This window comes from Myotis daubentonii, chromosome 3 (assembly GCF_963259705.1).
Source record: "Myotis daubentonii chromosome 3, mMyoDau2.1, whole genome shotgun sequence".
In the NCBI taxonomy this organism is placed as follows: Eukaryota; Metazoa; Chordata; class Mammalia; order Chiroptera; family Vespertilionidae; genus Myotis; species Myotis daubentonii.
The window spans coordinates 110648606-110669058 of NC_081842.1; positions in this window are offsets into that span (position 1 = coordinate 110648606).

The following is a 20453-nucleotide window of genomic DNA, read 5'->3' on the forward strand; positions in this document are numbered from 1 at the left end:
TAAGTGCCCATCAGCAGATGAGTGGGTTAAAAAACTGTGGTACATCTACACAATGGAATACTACGCTGTGGTAAAAAAGAAGGAACTCTTGCCATTTGCAACAGCATGGATGGAACTGGAGAGCATTATGCTAAGTGAAATAAGCCAGTCAGAGCAAGATAAATATCACATGATCTCACTCATTTGTGGAATATAGAGAACAACATAGACTGATGAACAGGGACAGATCCAAAGACAGAGAAACAGCGATCGGACTATCAATCCCCAGAGGGAAAGTAAGGGAGGGTGGGAGTAAGGGGAAGAGATCAACTAAAGGACTTGTATGCATGCATATAAGCCAAACCAATGGACATGGACAACAGGGGGATGAGAGCATGAGTGTGGGGGGGGGAGTTTGGGGGTTAATGGGGGGATGAGGACACATTTGTAATACCCTAAACAATAAAGAAATTAAAGATAAAATAAAAGATCTTAGCTATTGTAAATAGTACCACTATGAACATAGGGGTACATATGTTCTTTCTGATTGGTATTCCAGACTTCTTACGATTTATTCCTAGAAGTGGGAGCACTGGGTCAAATGGAAGTTCCATATTAAATTTTTTGAGGAGACTCCACACTGCTTTCCATACTAGCTGTACCAGTCTGCATTCCCACACGCAGTGTAATAGAGTTCCTTTTTCTCAAAATCCTTGCCAGCACTGGTAGTTTGTTGTTTCATTGATGGAAGCCATTCTGAAAGATGTGAGGGGTGTAACTCATTGTCATTTTAATTTGCATCTCTCTCATGATTAGTGACATTGAGGATTTTCCCATATATCTCTTGGCCATTTGTATGTCTGCTTTGGACAAGTGTCTATTTAGGTCTTCTGCCCATTTTTTAAAAATTTTATATTATTTTATTTTTAAAATCTTTATTGTTGAAAGTATTACATAAGTCCCCTTTATCTCCCATTGATGCCCCAACCCCCACCCCAGGCCTTCACCACCCTATTTTATGTGTCCATGGCTTATGCATAAATGCATATAAGTTCATTGGTTGATCTCTTCCAACCCATCCACCCTCCCCTGCCTTCCCTCTGAAATTTGACATTTTGTGTGATGATTCTATGTCTCTGGATCTATTTTTGTTCATCAGTTTATGTTGTTCATTAGATTCCACATATGAGTGGGATCATGTAAGACTTGTATTTCCCAGACTGCCTTATTTTGCTTAACATAATGCACTCCGGGTCCATCCATGCTGTGGCAAATACTAAGAGTTCTTTGTTTTTTACAGCTGTGGAGTATTCCATTATGTAGGTGTACCACAGGTTTTTTTTAATGTTTTTTATTTTATTTTATTGTTCAAAGTATTACAAATAGTAGTACACATGTCTCCTTTTTTCCCCATTGACCTTCCCACAGCCTCCCCTACCCCCTGGCACATGCCCTCACCTCCACTCCCCCAGTGTTCTGTGTCCATTGGTTATGATTGTATGCATGCATACAAGTCCTTTGATTGATCTCTTACCTTGCCCCCCAAACCCTCCCTAGCCTTCCCACTGTAGTTTGACAGTCTGTTCAATGCTTCTCTGAATCTGAATCTATTTTTATCATTTTATAATGTTATTTATTATCCACAAAAGAGTGAGATCATGTGGTATTTATCTTTCACTGACTTGCTTATTTTACAAAGCATAATGCTCTCCAGTTCCATCCATGCTGATGCAAATGGTAAGAATTCCTTCTTTTTTATAGCAGCGTGGTATTCCATTGTGTAGATGTACCATAGTTTTCTAATCCACTCATCTGCTGATGGGCATTTAGGCTGTTTCCAAATCTTAGCTATTGTAAATTGTGCTGCTATGAACATAGGGGTGCATATATCCTTTCTGATTAGTGTTTCTGTTTTCTTTGGATATATTCCTAGAAGAGGTATTACTGGGTCAAATGAAATTTCCATTTTTACTTTTTTGAGGAAAGTCCATATGTTCTTCACAATGGCTGCAGCAGTCTACATTCCCACCAGCAGTGCACGAGAGTTCCTTTTTCTCCACATCCTCACCAGCACTTGTCATTTGTTGATTTGTGGATGATAGCCATTCTGACAGGTGTGAGATGGTACTTCATCGTTGTTTTGGTTTGCATCTCTCAGATGATTAGTGACTTTGATAATGTTTTCATATGTCTCTCTGCCTTCTGTATGTCCTCATTCAAAAAGTATCTATTTTGTTTCATTGCCTATTTTTTGATTGGGTTATTTATCTTCCTTTTGTTAAGTTGTATGAGTTCACTGTAAATGTTGGAGATTAAACCCTTATTGGTGATAACATTGGCAAATACATTCTCCCATGTAGTGGGCTTTCTTGTTGTTTTCTTGATGGTTTCTTTTGATGTGCAGAAGCTTTTTACATTGATGTAGTCTCATTTGTTTATTTTCCCTTTAATTTCCATTGCTCTAGGATCTGTATCAGTGAAGATATTCTTTTGGTATATGTCTGAGATTTTGCTGCCTGTGGATTCCTCTAAGATTTTTATGGTTTCCTGACTTATGTTAAGTCCATTATCCACTTTGAGTTTATTTTTGTGTATGGTGTAAGTTTGTGGTCTAGTTTCATTTTTTGCATGTATCGGTCCAATTTTCCCAACACCATATATTGAAGAGACTGTCTTGACTCCATTGTATTCTCATGGCCCCTTTTTCAAATATTAATTGAGCATAATGGCTTGGATCTATTTCTGGGTTCTCTGTTCAGTTCCATTGGTATATATGTCTGTTCTTGTGCCAGTACCAGGCACTTTTGAAACAGTGGATTTATAATACACTTTGGTATCTGGTACTGAGATCCCTCCTACTTTCTTCTTCTTTCTCAGGATTGGTACAACTATTCAGGTATTTTATTTTTATTTTTATTCTGGATGAATTTTTGGAGAGTTCACTCTAGGTCTGTGAAATATGCTGTTGGTATTTTAATGGGGAGTACACTGAATCTATAAATTACTTTGTGTAGTATGGACATTTTAATGATGTTGATTCTACCAATCCATGAAAAAAAAATGTTTTTCCATCTGTTTATATATTTGTCTCTCTTTTTTTCAGTGCCCTGTTATTTTCTGGGTACAGGTTTTTTACCTCCTTAGTTAAGCTTATTCCTACGTATTTTAAATTTTTTGGTGCAATGGTAAATGGGATAGCATAATGCTCTCCAGTTCCATCCATGCTGATGCGAATGGTAAGAATTCCTTCTTTTTTATAGCAGTGTAGTATTCCATTGTGTAGATGTACCATAGTTTTCTAATCCACTCATCTGCTAATGGGCATTTAGGGTGTTTCCAAATCTTAATTATTGTAAATTGTGCTGCTATGAACATAAGGGTGCATATATCCTTTATGATTGGTGTTTCTGATTTCTTGGGGTATATTCCTAGAAGTGGAATTACTGGGTCAAATGTCAGTTCCATTTTTAAATATTTGAGGAAACGCCATACTGTTTCCCACAATAGCTGCACCAGTCTGCATTCCCACCAGCAATGAAGAATGGTTCCTTTTTTTCCGCATCCTCTCCAGCACTTGTCATTTGTTGATTTGTGTATGATAGTCATTCTGACAAGTGTTAGGTAGTACCTAATTGTTGTTTTAATTTGAAACTCAAAGATGATTGGTGACTTTGAGCATGTTTTCATGTGTCTCTGGGCTTTCTGAATGTCCTCTATCGAAAAGTGTCTATTTAGGTCCTTTGCCCATTTTTTGATTGGGTTGTTTACCATCCTTTTGTATGAGTTCCCTGTAAATGTTGGAGATTAAACCCTTATTGGTGATAACATTGGCAAATACATTCTCCCATGTAGTGGGCTTTCTTGTTGTTTTGTTGATGGTTTCTTTTGATGTGCAGAAGCTTTTTATATTGATGTAGTCCCATTTGTTTATTTTCTCTTTAATTTCCATTGCCCTAGGATCTGTATCAGTGAAGATATTCTTTTGGCATATGTCTGAGATTTTGCTGCTTGTGGATTCCTCTAAGATTTTTATGGTTATCTGACATGTTTAAGTCCATTATCCATTTTGAGTTTATTTTTGTGTATGGTGTAAGTTGGTGGTCTAGTTTCATTTTTTGCATGTATCGGTCCAATTTTCCCAACACCGTATATTGAAGAGACTGTCTTAACTCCATCTTTTTCTCGTGGCCCCTTCGTCAAATATTAATTGAGCATAATTGCTTGGATCTATTTCTGGGTTCTCTATTCGGTTCCATTGGTCTATATGTCTGTTCTTGCGCCAGTACCAGGCAGTTTTGAGAACAGTGGCTTTGTAATACAGTTTGATATCTGGTATTGAGATCCCTCCAACTTTGTTCTTCTTTCTCAGGACAGCTGTGGCTATTCGGGGTCTTTTTTATTCCAGATGAAGTTTTGTAGAGTTTGTTCTAGCTCTTTGAAATATGCCATTGATATTTTAATAGGTATTGCATTGAATCTATAGATTGCTTTAGGTAGTATGGATATTTTAATAGTGTTGATTCTACCAATCCATGAACAAGGTACGTTCTTCCATTTGTTTATGTCCTCCTCTATCTCTTTTTTCAATGTCGTGTAGTTTTCTGAGTACAGGTCTTTTACATCCATGGTTAAGTTTATTACTAGGTATCTTAGATTTTTGGGGGTTTTTTTGGTGCAATGGTAAATGGGCTTTTATTATGTTGAGGCATGATCCCTCTCTTCCCACTTTGCTGAGAGTTTTTATCAAGAAAGGGTATTGGGTTTTGTCAAATGCGTTTTCTTCATCAATTGTTATGAATATGTGATTTTTGTCTCTCAGTTTGTTTATATGATGTATCACATTTATTGATTAGTGGATATTGTACTATTTTTTCATTTCTGGAATAAATCCCACTTGGTCATGGTGTATGACCTTTCTAATGTATTGCTGAGTTCGATTTGCTAGAATTTTGTTGAGGATTTTAGTATCTATGTTCTTCAAAGATATTGGCCTGTAGTTTTCTTTTTTTGTGGTGTCTTTATCTCATTTTGGAATTAGGGTAATGCTGGCTTCATAGAAAGAGCTTGAAAGTGTGCCTTCCTACTGAATTTTTTGGAATAGTCTGAGTAGGATATATTTTAGTTACTTTTTGCATGTTTGGTGGAACTCTTCTGTAAAGCCGTCGATACTAGGGCTTTTGTTTGCTGGAAGATTTTTGATCACTGTGTCAATTTCTTCGGTAGTTATCAGCCTATTCAGGAATATTGATCTTTTTGGTTGAGTTTTGAGAGCTTGTATTTTTCTAAGAATATGTCCATTTTGTCTCAGTTGTCCTTTTTGTTGGAATAGAGTTGTTCATAGTATTTTTTCATAATTGTTTTATTTTGTGGGATCAGTTGTTATTTCACCTTTCATTTCTGATTTTGTTTATTTAGGTCCTGTCTCTTTGCTTCTTGGTGAGCCTGGATAGAGTTTCATCAATCTTATTTATCCTTTCCAAGAACCAGCTCTTGGTTTTATTGATCTTTTGTATTTTTTTTTTGTCTCTATGTCATTTATCTCCATTCTGATCTTTATTATTTCCTTTCTTCTGCTTAAGGTGGTCTTTTCTTGTTGCTCTCTTTCTAACTCTTTGAGTTGTAGGATTAGAAAATTAATTACCATTGTTTCTTGTTTTTTGAGGCAGGCCTGTAGAGCTATGAACTTCCCTCTCAAGACTGCTTTCACTGTATCCCATACATTTTGGATTGTTGTATTGTCATTATCGTTTGTTGCCATGATGCTTTTTGTTTCTTCTTTGATCTCTCTGGTAACCCAGTCATCATTAAATATCATGCTATTTAGCCTCCAGGTGTTTCATTTTTAAATTGCTTTTATTGTAGTTGATTTCTAGCTTTATGCCATTATGATCTGAGAAGGTTCTTGATATGATTTCTATCTTCTTGAATTTGAAGAGACTTTGCCTGTGACCCCATATATCATCTATCTTTGAAAATGACCCATGTGCACTTGAGAAGAATGTATATTCTGTGGCTTTTTGGTGAAACATTCTTCAGATGTCAATTAATTCCATCTGTTCTAGTGTGTCATTTAGGATTGATGTTGTTTCTTTGCTGATTTTTAGTTTAGAGGATTTCTCCAAAGTTGATAGTGGGGTATTAAAATCCCTTACTAAGAGTGTATTGCTCTCACTTTCTCCCTTGATATCCTCCAAAAGTTTTTTTTTTTTTATGTATTTGGGTGCTTCTGCATTAGGTGCATATATGTTTACCTGAGTCATCCCTTCTTTTTGGATTGCTCCCTTTATTATTATGAAGTGGCCTTCCTTATCTCTTGTTATGTCCATCATGTTGAGATTTAATTTATCAGATATAATTATTGCTACCCCAGCATTTTTCATTTCCATTTGCCTGAAAACCCATTTTCCATCCCTTCATCATCAGTTTGTTTGAATCCTTTTTTCTGTATTGGGTTTTCTTTAGACACCAGATATGTGGGTCATGTTTTCTTATTCACTCAGCTACCCTATGTCTTCTAATTGTGACATTTAATCCATTTACATTTAAAGGTATTGCAAGGTACTTGTTTTTTACCATTTTTATTCTTTTTTTATTTCTGGAATTATATTTATTATTTTTTTATTTCTGGAATTATTTTTTTATTGCTTAAAGTATTACAAAGGGTATTACATATGTGACCTTTTTTTCCCCACCCTTGACAATCCCGTGGCCTCCCTACCCCCCAGTGTCTTATGTCCATTGGTTATGCTTATATGCATGCATACAAGTCCTTCGGTTGATCTCTTACCACCCTCCCTCCTGCCCCCCAACCCTCCCCAGCTTTACCGCTGCAGTTTGAAAATATGTTTGAGGCAGCTCTGCCTCTGTATCTATTATTATTCAAAAGTTTATAATGGTCTCTAATATCCATGAATGAGTGAGATCATGTGGTATTTTTCCTTCATTGACTGGCTTATTTCACTTAGCATAATGCTCTCCAGTTCCATCCATGCTGTTGCAAATGGTAAGAGTTCCTTCTCTTTTTACAGCAGCATAATATTCCATCATGTAGATGTACCACAGTTTTCTAATCCATTCATCTACTGATGTGAACTTAGGCTGTTTCCAGATCTTAGCTATGGTGAATTGTGCTGCTATGAACATATGGGTGCAGATATCCTTTCTGATTGGTGTTTCTGGTTTCTTGGGATATATTCCTAGAAGTGGGATCACAGGGTCAACTGGGAGTTCCATTTTCAGTTTTTTAAGGAAACTCCATACTGTCTTCCATAGTGGCTGCACCAGTCTGCATTCCCACCAGCAGTGCACAAGTGTTCCTTTTTCTCCACATCCTCTCCAGCACTTGTCGTTTGTTGATTTGTTGATGATAGCCAGTCTGACAGGTGTGAGATGGTACCTCATTGCTGTTTTGATTTGCATCTCTCGGATGATTAGTGACTTTGAGCATGTTTTCATATGTCTCTTGGCTTTCTGGATGTCCTCTTTTGAAAGGTGTCTATTTAGGTCCTTTGCCCATTTTTTGATTGGATTGTTTATCTTCCTTTTTTAAGTTGTATGAGTTCCCTATAAATTTTGGAGATTAGGCCCTTATCAGATATGACATTGGCAAATATGTTTTCCCATACAGTGGGTTTTCTTGTTGTTTTGTTGATGGTTTCTTTTGCTGTGAAGACGCTTTTAAATTTGATGTAGTCCCGTTTGTTCATTTTCTCTTTAGTTTCAAGTGCCCTAGGAGCTGTATCAATTTAGAAATTGCTTCAGCATATGTCTGAGATTTTGTTGCCTTTGGATTCTTCTAGAATTTTTATGGTTTCCCGTCGTACATTTAAGACGTTTATCCATTTTGAGTTTATTTTTGTGTATGGTGTAAGTTGGTGGTCTAGTTTCATTTTTCTTGCATATATCTGTCCAATTTTCCCAACACCATTTATTGAAGAGATTATCTTGGCTCCATTGTATGTTCTTGCCTCCTTTGTCAAATATTAATTGGGCATATTGGTTCGGGCCGATTTCTGGGCTCTCTATTCTATTCCATTGATCTATATGTCTGTTCTTGTGCCAGTACCAGGCAGTTTTGAGAACAGTGGTTTGTAATACAGCTTGATATCTGGTATTAAGATCCCACTTACTTTGTTCTTTCTCAGGATCGCTGCAGCTATTCGGGGTCTTTTTTTATTCCAGATGAATTTTTGGAGAGTTCCTTCTAGATCTGTGAAGTATGCCGTTGTTATTTTAATGGGATGTGCGTGAATTTATAGATTGCTTTGGGTAGTATGGACATTTTAATGATGTTGATTCTACCAATCCATGAACGCGGTATGTTCTTCCATCTGTTTATGTCTTCCTCTATCACTTTTTTCAACGTCCTGTAGTTTTCTGAGTAGAGGTCTTTTACCTCTTTAGTTAAGTTTATTCCTAGGTAGCTTAATTTTTTGGTGCGGTGGTAAATGGGGTTGTTTTTATAATCTCTCTTTCTGAAAGTTTAGTATTGGTGTATAGAAATGGCTCAGATTTCTTAGGGTTAATTTTGTATCCTGCTACATTGCCAAATTCATGTATTAAGTCTAGTAGCTTTTTGGTGGAGTCTCTAGGGTTTTGTATGTATAATATCATGTTGTCTGCAAATAAGGACAGTTTTACTTCCTCTTTTCCAATTTGGATGCCTTTTATTTCCTCTTCTTGCCGAATTGCAATGGCTAATACTTCCAGTACTATGTTGAACAGGAGTGTTGAGTGGGCATCCCTGTCTTGTTCCTGTTCTTAGGGGAAATGGTGATAGTTTTTGTCCATTGAGTATGATGTTGGCTGTGGGCCTGTCATATATGGCTTTTATTATGTTGAGGTATGATCCTTCTACTCCCACCTTGCTGAGAATTTTTATCAAAAATGGGTGTTGGATTTTGTCAAATGCTTTTTCTGCATCAATTGATATAAACATGCGGTTTTTTTCTTTCAATTTGTTTATGTGATGTATCACGTTTATTGGTTTGTGGATATTGTACCATCCTTGCATCCCTGGGATAAATTCTACTTGGTCATGGTATATGATCTTTCTGATGTACTGCTGGATCCGATTTGCTAAGATTTTGTTGAGGATTTTGGCATCTATGTTCATGAGGGATATTCGCCTGTAATTCTCTTTCATTGTGTTGTCTTTACCTGGTTTTGGTATTAGGGTGATGCTGGCTTTATAGAATGAGCTTGGAAGTGTTCCTTCCTCTTGATTTTTTTTTTAATAGTCTGAGGAGGATAGGTTTTAGTTCTTCCTTGAATGTTTGGTTAAACTCCCCTGTGAAGCTGTCTGGTCCTGGGCTTTTGTTTGATGTAAGAGTTTTGAAGACTGCTTCAATTTCTTCCATAGTTATTGGCCTGTTGAGATTATTAGATTCCTCCTGATTGAGTTTTGGAATGCTGTATTTTTCTAGGAATTTGTCCATTTCCTCCAGGTTGTCTAGTTTGTTGGACTAGAGCTGTCCGTAGTATTTTTTAACAATCATTTGTATTTCTGTGGGGTCTGTTGTTATTTCGCCTCTATCTTTTCTGATTTTGTTTATATGGGTCCTCTCTCTTGGCTTCTTGGTGAGTCTGGCTAGATGTTTTTCAGTCTTGTTTATCCTTTCAAAGAACCAGCTCTTGGTTTCATTGATTTTCTGTATTTTTCTTTTTTTTGGTCTCTATGTCATTTATTTCTGCTCTAATCTTTATTATCTCCCTACTTCTGCTCACTCTGGGGTTTTCTTGTTGCTCTCTTTCTAATTCTTTGAGTTGTAGAGTTAGATGGTTTACTACCATTTTTTCTTGTTTTTTTTTTTTTTGAGATAGGCCTGTAGAGCTATAAACTTCCCTCTCAGGACTGCTCTCATTTTGTCCCATAGGATTTGGATTGTTGTGTTTTCATTGTCATTAGTTTACAGGATGTTTTTAAGTTCTTCTTTAATCTCATTGGTAACCCAATCAATATTTAATAACATGCTATTCAGCTTCCAAGTGTTTGAGTGTTTTGGGTTGTTTTTATTGTAGTTTATTTCTAATATTTTGCCATCATGGTCTGAGAAGATGCTTTTTATGATTTCAATCTTCTTGAATTTGGGGAGACTTTGTTTGTTACCCAATATGTGGTCTATTTTTGAATCTGTCCCATGAGCACTTGAGTAGAATGTATATTCCGTGGCTTTGGGGTGAAGTGTTCTGAAGATGTCTATTAAGTCCATCTGATCTAGTGAGTCATTTAGGATTGCTGTTTCTTTGCTGATTGTTTGTCTAGAGTACTTATCCAGTTATGTCAGTGGTGTATTAAAGTCCCCTACTATGATTGTATTGTTGTTGATCTCTCCTTTGATATCTTCCAGGAGTATTTTTATGAATTTGTGTGCTCCTGCATTGGGTGCATATATGTTTACCAGGGTTATATCTTCTTGTTGTATTGATCCCTTTAGTATTATGAAGTGGCCTTCCTTATCTCTTTTTTATGGCCTTCACTTTGAGGTCTATTTTGTCCGATATAAGTATTGCTACCCCAGCTTTCTTTTCCTTTCCATTTGTCTGAAAGATATTTTTCCTTAATTTATATTTACCTAATAATCAGTTTGTGGCTCAGTCTCTGGGTGGCAGTGTTTCTGGATTGACCTTCGAGGCTATAAGGCCTCTCTGTCCAGTTTCGGGTTTATTTTCTCTATTGCACTTAAAACTGGTTTGGGGAATTCCCCTGCCCAAGGATGGTTCTTTAATTGTTACCTCTCTCTGTGTTGTTGCTGGGACTGAAAGTCCCTCTATAGGCCAGCCCCTTTTAACTCCCAGGGACTAATCAGATTTGTACAATCCTTCATACCATGCAGGGTGGAATCTTGGTGTGGCTGTGCTCCTTGCCTGGGGGCTGGAGGGAGGGGTTACAGGGTTCGGACAAAATGGCTGCCCTAGTCCTGGGCTCAGGGGTGACTCAGCCCTCAATTCTCTGCCATCTCTCCTGGCCCCCCTTCTCTCCTCACCCTCTCCCAAATTCCACTCATCCGCACCTTCTCCCTCCCTTCAGCACAGTCGAGTGTCTGTATCTGAAATGTCCTATGACAGGGTTCAGTGAAAACAAACAAACAAATGCCAGCCGCCGAAACGGGGAAGCCTGAATCTCCGTAATCTCCTCTCTTACCGGCACTCTGTGGTCTGGTCAGCTCTTCAGGCTGCCCCCTTTAGGCTCAGTCCTCCGTAATTACGGAACCCAGATCTCAAATCCCCCAGTGCCAACAGTCCCTCGGATCTCCTTTCTCCAGTCAGGGGCTGTGCCTGTCCCAAGGGACATGGCTGGGTGCCGTGTGGTTTCCCTCTGACCCTCTGGGCTCAGAGGTCTGGCAAACTTTCCTGCCCAGATCCCTGGTTTTTACCATTCCAGGGGAACTCTGCCCTTCCCGGCTCCAAACTGTCTCACCAGCCCAGTATTCTTCACCAATTCGGGGTGGGTGTTATTAGTTTCAGCTGCTTACTCCATTTGCTCTGGGACAAGACCTGGGATGAGTCTGCCTATACCGCCGCCATCTTGAATTCCTCCCATTTTTATTCTTTGTGCCTTTGTTCCTTCTTTGTTTCTGGTTTCATCTTTTTACAGAAGACACTTTAGCATTTCTTGCATTGATGGTTAGGTTGTAATAAACTTCCTTAGTTTTTTTTTTTTGTCTGTGAAGCTCCTGATTTCACCCTCAAGTTTGATTGATAGCCTTTCTGGGTACAGTATTCTGGGATTCAGACCAGTTTTTTTGCATGACTTTGTATATTTCATTCCATTCCCTTCTGACCTTATGTGTTTCTGTTGAGAAATTAGTCGCCAGTCTGATGTGGGATCCTTTGTAGGTAAATTTCTGTCTCTCTCTGTCCACTTTTAAGATTCTTACTTTGCGTTGGTGTTTGCCAATTTAATTATAATGTGCCTTGGCATCGGTCTTTTGGAGTTCATTTTGTTTCAAACTCTGTGAGATTCTTGTGAGTTTTTTCTTCCCTATATCAGGAAAGTTTTCTGTCATTATTTCTTCAAACGTGTTTTCTATTCCTTGCTCAGTTTCCTCTCCTTCTGGTACCCCTATATATGGATGTTGTGTTGTTTTGTGTTGTCCCAAAGATCCCTTAGGCTCTCCTGTTTTTTAAGTTTTTTTCTAGATGCTGCTCTGCTTGGGTATTTTTTTCTACCTTGTCTTGTAGCTCACTGATGCAGTCTTCTGCTTCTTCTAGTCTACTGTTGATGCTTTCTATTAAGTTCATTATAGCAGCAATGTCATTTTCATTTCTTCTTTGTTTTTCCTCATTTCTTCTTGGTTTTTTCACATATTGTTGAATTTGTCTTGCATTCTTTTCAGCGACCTTATGACCATATCTCTGAATTCTTTCTCTGACATATTGCTTGCCTCCATTTTGTTTACTTCCTTTTCTGGTGATGCCTCATTTTCTTTCATATGCAGGGTGTTTCTTTGTCTCCCCATGATTTCCCTTCTCTGGGTGTCTGATTATGTATCTCTCTCTCTCCTGTGTTGATTTAAAGGCACAAAATACAACACAACAAGGCATAACGCACAAGGCACTGAACACAAATGTATTCACAATACTAATAACCCCAAATAAAGGTGACCACCAGAGAAAAGAGAATTAGGGGATGAGAAAAGAAAAGGGAGTTCAAAAGTGATATTGAGAAAAGAAAAAAAGTAAGAGAGAAAATAAAGAGAGTAAAAAAGAAGTGGGGGAAACTATTTATATGGGGGCAATACTCCAATAGAACAATGACTAATCCCCAATAATGCAAACAACAAACACTGAGAAATGAATGCAAACTACAAACAACAACTAATAGAATGAAGGAGAGGAAAAACAGAAGCAAAAAAATAAACAGAAACAAAAGCAACAAAAAAAAACAATCTCACAAACACGCACAAAACACAACAACAATCTAATCAACAATGAAGCAAACAATAGGACAGAGAGAAAGCAAGCAAAACAAAACAAAATAAAACACAAAAACCTATAATAAAAAACAAAACAAAACAAGAACACAATAGCAACAACAGCAAAAAAAGGGAAGTGAGAAAAAAGAAAAAAAATGTTTGAAGAGTGAAGAAAGAGAAGAGAGAATTATGTATGGACTTAGAACAGGGGATCAGAAATTAGATATATAAGTAGGGTGATTTTTTTTAACAGGGGATAAAAAGAAGGAATAGGTAAACTCTAAAGTAGGAACAGGGTAAGAGAAACAGAACAACAAAATGGGAAAAGTGAGGAAGAGAGTGTTGGCATAAAGATAAAGTTGAGATAGAGTAAAATGATGTTAAAGGAAATATGAAAATAGAATGCAGAACACTAATTCCAAAACAAAATTAAGAGAAAATAAAATGATATTTTTAAATAAAAAATGTAAAATAATAGTAGTAATAATACTAATTAAAAATAAAAATATAATAATTAAAAAGGTAAAATCAAGTGAGGAAAAACAAAAAAAAAATTAGTTTCTTAAGTAAAAGATGAAAAATAAAAATGTGCAGTAGTGAAGGTCATTCACTTCCTCTACTCTTCTGTTTGTCACACCTGTTTCCTGTAGGTAATAAGGACAATATTGAAGTTCCCTGCGTTCCACTGCTCCTCTGTATTGTAAGCCACGTCCTGATTTTCAAGCAGTAAGTGTTTCTTTGTTTCTTAGATTCCTTTATTTGTGATTCAACCCCTGGGTGGCAGTGTTTATGGATTGACCTCCATGGCTATAAGTCCTCTCTAGCCAGTATTTAGCTTTTGTTTTCCTTGTCACACTTAATACTGGTTTGGGAGAATGGACTGCCCCAGAGCTGGTTCTCTGATAGTTACTCCCTGCTCTGATCCCCAGGTTCCACAGAAACAACTTTCTCCTGTAGTCTCTTAGAGTGTCCCCAGTTGGGTGATCCTATGTACTGGGCTTAGTAATCAAAAGCAAGGATTTAAAGAGGGAAAAAAGAGCCAGAGTAAGTGCGCAAACTCGTGACTTTTACCCTCTGGGACCGAATGCTTTTATTCCCTGGCACTAAGCAGCCGGTTTACTGGTGAAATTTCATGGTGCTTTATTGTGCCCAGTCCCACTATGGATTGATGTTTAGAGTTCCCTTCTGCCAGCAGCCCTGCAGATCCCCTTCCACATTCGCGGATCATGCTAGCCCCAACGGTCACGGGTTTTGTGGGGTGAAGACTTCCTTGAACCTCTAGATACCATTTGTACATTTCTCTCTCCTGCCTGGATCACAGACCTCACCTTTTTCTAGGTGAAATCTGACATTTATGAGAGAAGTTGGAGAGCTCCTCCAAGTCTGTGTATTCACACTGTTAGAGATCAGGTGTTCCTGGGTTCACAGCTGTTGCCTGGGTGTTGTTGTTGTAGATTCCAAGAATGTATAGGTTTCTGATAACAGCCACTCTCCTCTTCAAGATGGTGCAGTCTCCGTGGCAGAGCCAGCTGCTCCAGGAGAGATTTCAGCAGTGGAGGCTGCCTGGTCAGGGGAACCCGGTCCCGCAGTCCCCACCAGTTCCTTGGAGTATAGCTGTCCCTCACCCACAAATATACACTTCCTGTACATCCACACTCTCTCCTTTCATTCTCTCCCTCTCACACTGTCTTGCAGTCTGCCTTCCCATCAGCAGTCATCTTCCTCTCCCCCATGTCAAATGCTTTTTCTGCATCAATTGATATGATACGTTATTTTATTTTAATCTCTCATTTTGTTTATGTGATGTGTCACATTTATTGATTTGCAGATATTGTACCACCCTTGCATCCCCGGAATAAATCACACTTGGTCATAATATATGATCTTTCTGAAGTATTGCTGTATCCAATTTACTCAAATTTTATTGAGGATTTTGGCATCTATGTTCAGGTGGGATATTGGCTTGTAATTCTCTTTCATTGTGTTGTCTTTACCTGGGTTTGGTATTAGGGTAATGCTGGCTTCATAGAATGAGATTAAAAGTGTTCCTTCCTGTTGAATTTTTTGGAATAGACTGTGGAGGCTAGGTTTAGTTCTTCTTTGAATGTTTGGTAAAACTCCCCCAGGAAGCCATCTGGCCCAGGGCTTTTGTTTGTTGTAAGCTTTTTATGACTGCTTCAATTTCTCCCATAGTTATTGGCCTATTGAGATTTTTAAATTCTTCCTGATTGAGTTTTGGAAGGTTGTACTTTTCTAGTAGCATGTCCATTTGATCTAAGTTGTCTAGTTTGTTGGAATAGAACTGTTCATAGCATTTTTTAACAATAATTTGTATTTCTGTGTGGTCTGTTGTTATTTCACCTCTTTCCATTTTGATTTTGTTTATTTGGGTCCTCTCTTTGTTTCTTGGTGAGCCTGGCTAGAGGTTCATCAATCTTGTTTATCCTTTCAAAGAACCAGCTCTTGGTTTCATTGATCTTTTGTCTTGTTTTTCTAGTCTCTATATCATTTATTTCTGCTCTTATTGTTATTGTCTGCTTCTTTCTGCTCACTCTGGGCTTTTCCTGTTGCTCTGTTTTTAATTCTTTAAGTTGTAGTTTTAGATAATGTATTATCAATTTTTCTTTCTTTCTTTCTTTCTTTCTTTCTTTCTTTCTTTCTTTCTTTCTTTCTTTCTTCCTTCTTTTCTTTCTTTCTTTCTTTCTTTCTTTCTTTCTTTCTTTCTTTCTTTCTTATTGTTATTGTCTGCTTCTTTATTCTCTCTCTCTCTCTCTCTCTCTCTCTCTCTCTCTCTCTCTCTTTCTTTATTTCTTTCTCTTTTTTTTTGAGGTAGGCTCGTTGAGCTATAAACTTTCCTCTCAGGATTGCTTTCACTGTGTCCCATAGATTTTGGATTTTTGTGTTTTCATTGTCATTCGTTTCCAGGATGATTTTAATTTCTTCTTTGATCTCTTTGTTAACCCAATAATTGTTTAATAGCATGCTATTCAGCTTCCAAGTGTTTGAATTTTTGATTGTTTTTATTATAGTTTATTTCTGATATTATGCCATTGTGGAGGATTTAGTCTATGTATGTTTAAAGTTATTATTGATAGGTACTTGTTTGTTGCCATTTTTATTTTTTGTGCTTGTGTTCCTTCTTCCTTTTTATTTCTTCTTTGTACAGCATTCCTTTTAGCATTTATTGCATTGATGGCTTGGTAGTGATAATTTTCCTTAGCCTTTTTTGTCTGTGAAGCTTCTTATTTCCCCTTTAATTTTGAATGATAGTCTTACCAGATAGAGTATTCTTAGATTCAGTACATTGCTTTGCATCATTTTGTAAATTTCCTTCCATTCCTTTCTGGCCTGATATGTTTCTCTTGAGAAATCATTCGCTAGTCTGATGGGGGATCCCTTGTACATAACTTTCTGTCTCTCTCTCGCAACCTTTAAGATTCTCTCTTTGTCCTGAACGTTTGTCATCGTCATTACGATGTGTCTTGGGGTGGGTCTTTTTGGGTTCATCTTTTTTGTGATTCGCTGTGCTTGTGTTACTCTTTTCTTCCCTACATCAGGGCAGTTTTGTGACATTATTTTTTCAAATACATATTCTAATCCATTTTCCTCTTCCTGTTGTTATGGTGCCCCTATTATTTGTATGTTGCTTCATTTCATGTTGTCCAAAAAAATTTTTTAGGCTCTCCTCCTGTCTTTCATTTTTTTTCTCCAATTGCAGTTCAGTGTGGCTGTGTTTTGCTTCCCTGTCTTTTAATTCAATAATTCGGTCCTCCGCCTCTCCTAATGGACTGTTGAAATATTCCATGGTGTTTTTTTTTATTTGCAGCGATATCACTCTTTATTTCTTCCTGATTCTTACATAAGTTGTTGATTTTTTCATTCATCTGGTTTATGAACTGTATGACACTTAAGCTGAGCTTTTCTCTGACATATCGCATGCCTCTGTTTCACTTAGCTGCTTTTCCAGCGATTTCTCCTTTTCTTTCCTTTGGGGGTTTCTTTGTCTCCCCATTTTTGCTCTCACTGAAGGATCCAGGTGTCAAGTGGTGCAGGGGCTGGTCCGCGGGTGGCAAGGGCTCCTCAGTTGACGGCGGATCCTCAGGCGGTTGCAGCATCATTTTCTCCTCCATTGGCAGTGCTTCTCTGTAGGGCACTGGTTGCAGGAGTGGTTGCTCCTCTGGCTGGTGGGTGCAGGCTCCTCATACAGCTACTGCTACTTGGATGGGGGCAGGCTACTTGTACAGGTGCTGCTCCTCTGACAGGGTCAGGCTGCTGCTCCTTGGACCAGTGCAGATTCCGTGTGGCTGCTGCTCCTCAGATTGGGGTGGGCTGCTTGTGGGTCTGTTGCTCCTCAGATGGGTGCGGGCTTTGTGCAGCTGCTGCTGTTTGGATGGGGGAGGGGTTCTCACATGACTTCTGCCCCTTGGACTGGGGTAGGCTGCACATGGCTGCTGCTCCTGGGACATAGGCAGGCTGCTTGCTTATGGGGCTGCTGTTCTTCTGACAGGGGCAGGCCAGGTGAGGATGATGCTGTTCAGACTGGGGTGGGCTGCTTGTGGCGCTGCTGCTCCTTGGACAGGGAAGGCCATGTGATGCTGCTGCTCCTCGGACTGGGGCAGGCTGCTCTCAGAGCTGCTGATCCTCAGACAAGGTCAGGCAGCTCACCAGGCTTCTGCTCACGTGGTTGTGGTATCCTGGGCAAAAGTGTTTTTCTGGCTAGAGGGGAACATGCTTCAGATCTTACTGGAGCCTGCACCTGGGGTAGCTGGAGTATTGGTGACTGTGGGATTACAGCTTATGCAGCAGTCCCTGGAAGACATGGCTGTATAGTCCTGGGTATTATCTGAAGGCACCCTGAGTGGAGCTGAGGCTGGGCTCCCATCACAGTAGCTCTCCCCTTCAAAAAGTCATGGCCTCTGCGGAAGGCCTGCCACTCCAGGACTGTTTACAATGGTAGCAAAGGCTTCCTGGCTAGACAAGCCCAGTCAGCCAAAGACCCTGCAGGTTCTAACTGCCTCACTCACACACACACACACACACACACACACACACACACACACACCACATCCACACACTCCTCTTTTGTTCTCTCACTCACTCTCGCTCTCTCTCTCACTGCCACCTTCTTCCTGCCTCTATAGTTGGGTCTGGAGTGTTATTGTCCCATTCGTGGATGGAGTCTTCTCTTTGGGCATCTGAATATGTGGCTCACTCTCCACCACATTGGCCAAACAGGATAAAACTCACCTTGACAAGACACGACACAAAGGGAACAAAATACAAATGTACTCATGATACCAATAACCCCAATATAAGTGACCACCATAGAAAAGAGAATTAGGAGATGGAAAAGAGAGCACAAATGATATCAAAGAGAGAAAAAATGGTAACAGAGAAATGAAAAAGAAGAAAAAGGAAAAAAAAAATATATATATATATGGAAAAAACACCAGAGAAGAAACAGATAAAGCAAAACATACAAACACCAAATACCCAATAAAGAGGGTGGGCAGAATCTTATGTACAGAAAGTAAGGTTAAGGAATTGGATGAATGTGAGGAGGACCTCAGTTCAGCATAGAGGAAGTAGAAAGAGGATGAATGGATAATAAGAAAAAGAAAGAGAAGAAAAATAATAATAAATTAAATAAAAACAATCAGAATAAATAAAAAATAGAATGATGAAAATATAATGCAAAAATAAATAGAAAACAAACAAATGAAAAAAGGAAAATAAAGAAAAAATATAACAAAATAATAATAAAATAAAATAAAAATAAAAATGAAAAAGTGAAGTATTGTTCCTTTCCTCCAATTTTTACTTCCTCATGAGGGCTGGTTTAAGATTCAACTCTTCCATACTGTCTGCTGCTTCTCAGTCTCTTGTTGCTGGGACTGAAGGCCTGTCTTTAGGCCAGTACCTGCGGGGTCTCAGGGACTATTCAGATTTTTTTTTGTATCCTTTGTACCACTCAGGGTGTAGTCTGGGTGTGGCTGTATTGGTTGCCTGGAGACTGCAGGAAGGGGCTATCCCTTCAGGAGAAAATGGTTGCCTAGGTCCCACACATCAGATATGACTTAGTGCCAGACTTGCAGACACCTCTCCCAGACCCTCTCCTCTCCCTAGCCTCTCCCTGACTTCACAAGTCCTCACCTCCACCTGCACCTCAGCCATGGGTGAGTGTCTGTATTTGAAAGGTCCTATGAATTAAGTTCAGTGAACAAAAGCAAAGACCAAAAGGAGGGGAAAGAGCTACACTATTGTGAGCCCCTCTCCCCCTGGCACAGAGAGGTCTGGGCAGCTGTCTATGTTCCCTGCTCTGGGCTCAGTCTCTCATGGCTGTGAGTCCAGATCTAGAATCCCCTGCCACCAGCAGTCCTGCAGACCTCCTTTCCACAGTCAGACGCTATTCCTGTCCCAAGGGACGTGGCCTCAGTGCCGTGTGGTTTCCCTCTGACCCTCCAGCCCAGATCCCTGATTTTTCCATTCTCCAGGCATCCTCTGCCCTTCCCAGCTGGGAATTGTCTCACCAGCTGTATCTACTTCGCCAATTTGGGGTGGATGTTATTTAATTTAGTTGCTTGTTCTATATGCTCTGGGACAAGGCTCAGGACGTATCTGTCTATTCCACCACCATTTTGTCTCCTGAGTCTGATTTATTTTGTTAATAAAAGTATCCTTGCAGTGATTGAGAAGCAAGACACTTTATTATAAAGAGTACATCATTCCTATAGTTTTTATATTAATAATACATTACATTTGAATGTTTCTTTATAATTTACAAACCATTTGAACCATTGAAGTAACTCCAATGACTAAGTTGAATATGATTTTGAAACCTGCTTTTGAAGGTCAAATATGATGAACAGAATAAATCACAGAGAAAATACAGAATTATCCTCTGTGTGATAAATTAGGAAAATCTAAGAAATATTTGCTAATATATAATTTTGATTTATAGCTTATTTATATTTCAATACTCTTAAAATCTTGAATTTCAAAATACACAGTTAAAATTATTTTAAAAATCTCTGTTAGTGGGGAGGAGGGGGTCAATGGGGAAAAATGGAGACATTTGTAATACCTTCATAAATAAAGATACATTTTAAAAAATTCGTTAGCTTCCTGGGTATAATATGTTGGCTTTTCAGTTTAGTTATTTAATCAGATTAATAGAAAGCAAAGGTTATGAATTTATTTCTATGTATTTATGGAACTTACTGTATATAAATTTATAGATATGCATAGGTACATTAAACATCCTACCATTTGTGTACAGAAGTAAGGGCTCATGATTACCTTAAAATATATACTTCTTTATAATTTGAGGAGACAAATTATTTCAAAGATAAAATTTTAGCACTTATATTTTAAGAATCACTATTTTTTCTACAGTTATATTTTTGATCATTAGTCAAATATATTGAAAAATTTAATGATTTATCATGATTATTTTTATAAGCAATTCAGATTACTTTGAGAATTAAAGGAAGAATTTATGTACATAATACAAAAACCAAAGTATAGTTGAGAAATGAAGCATACTCTTTTGACTAT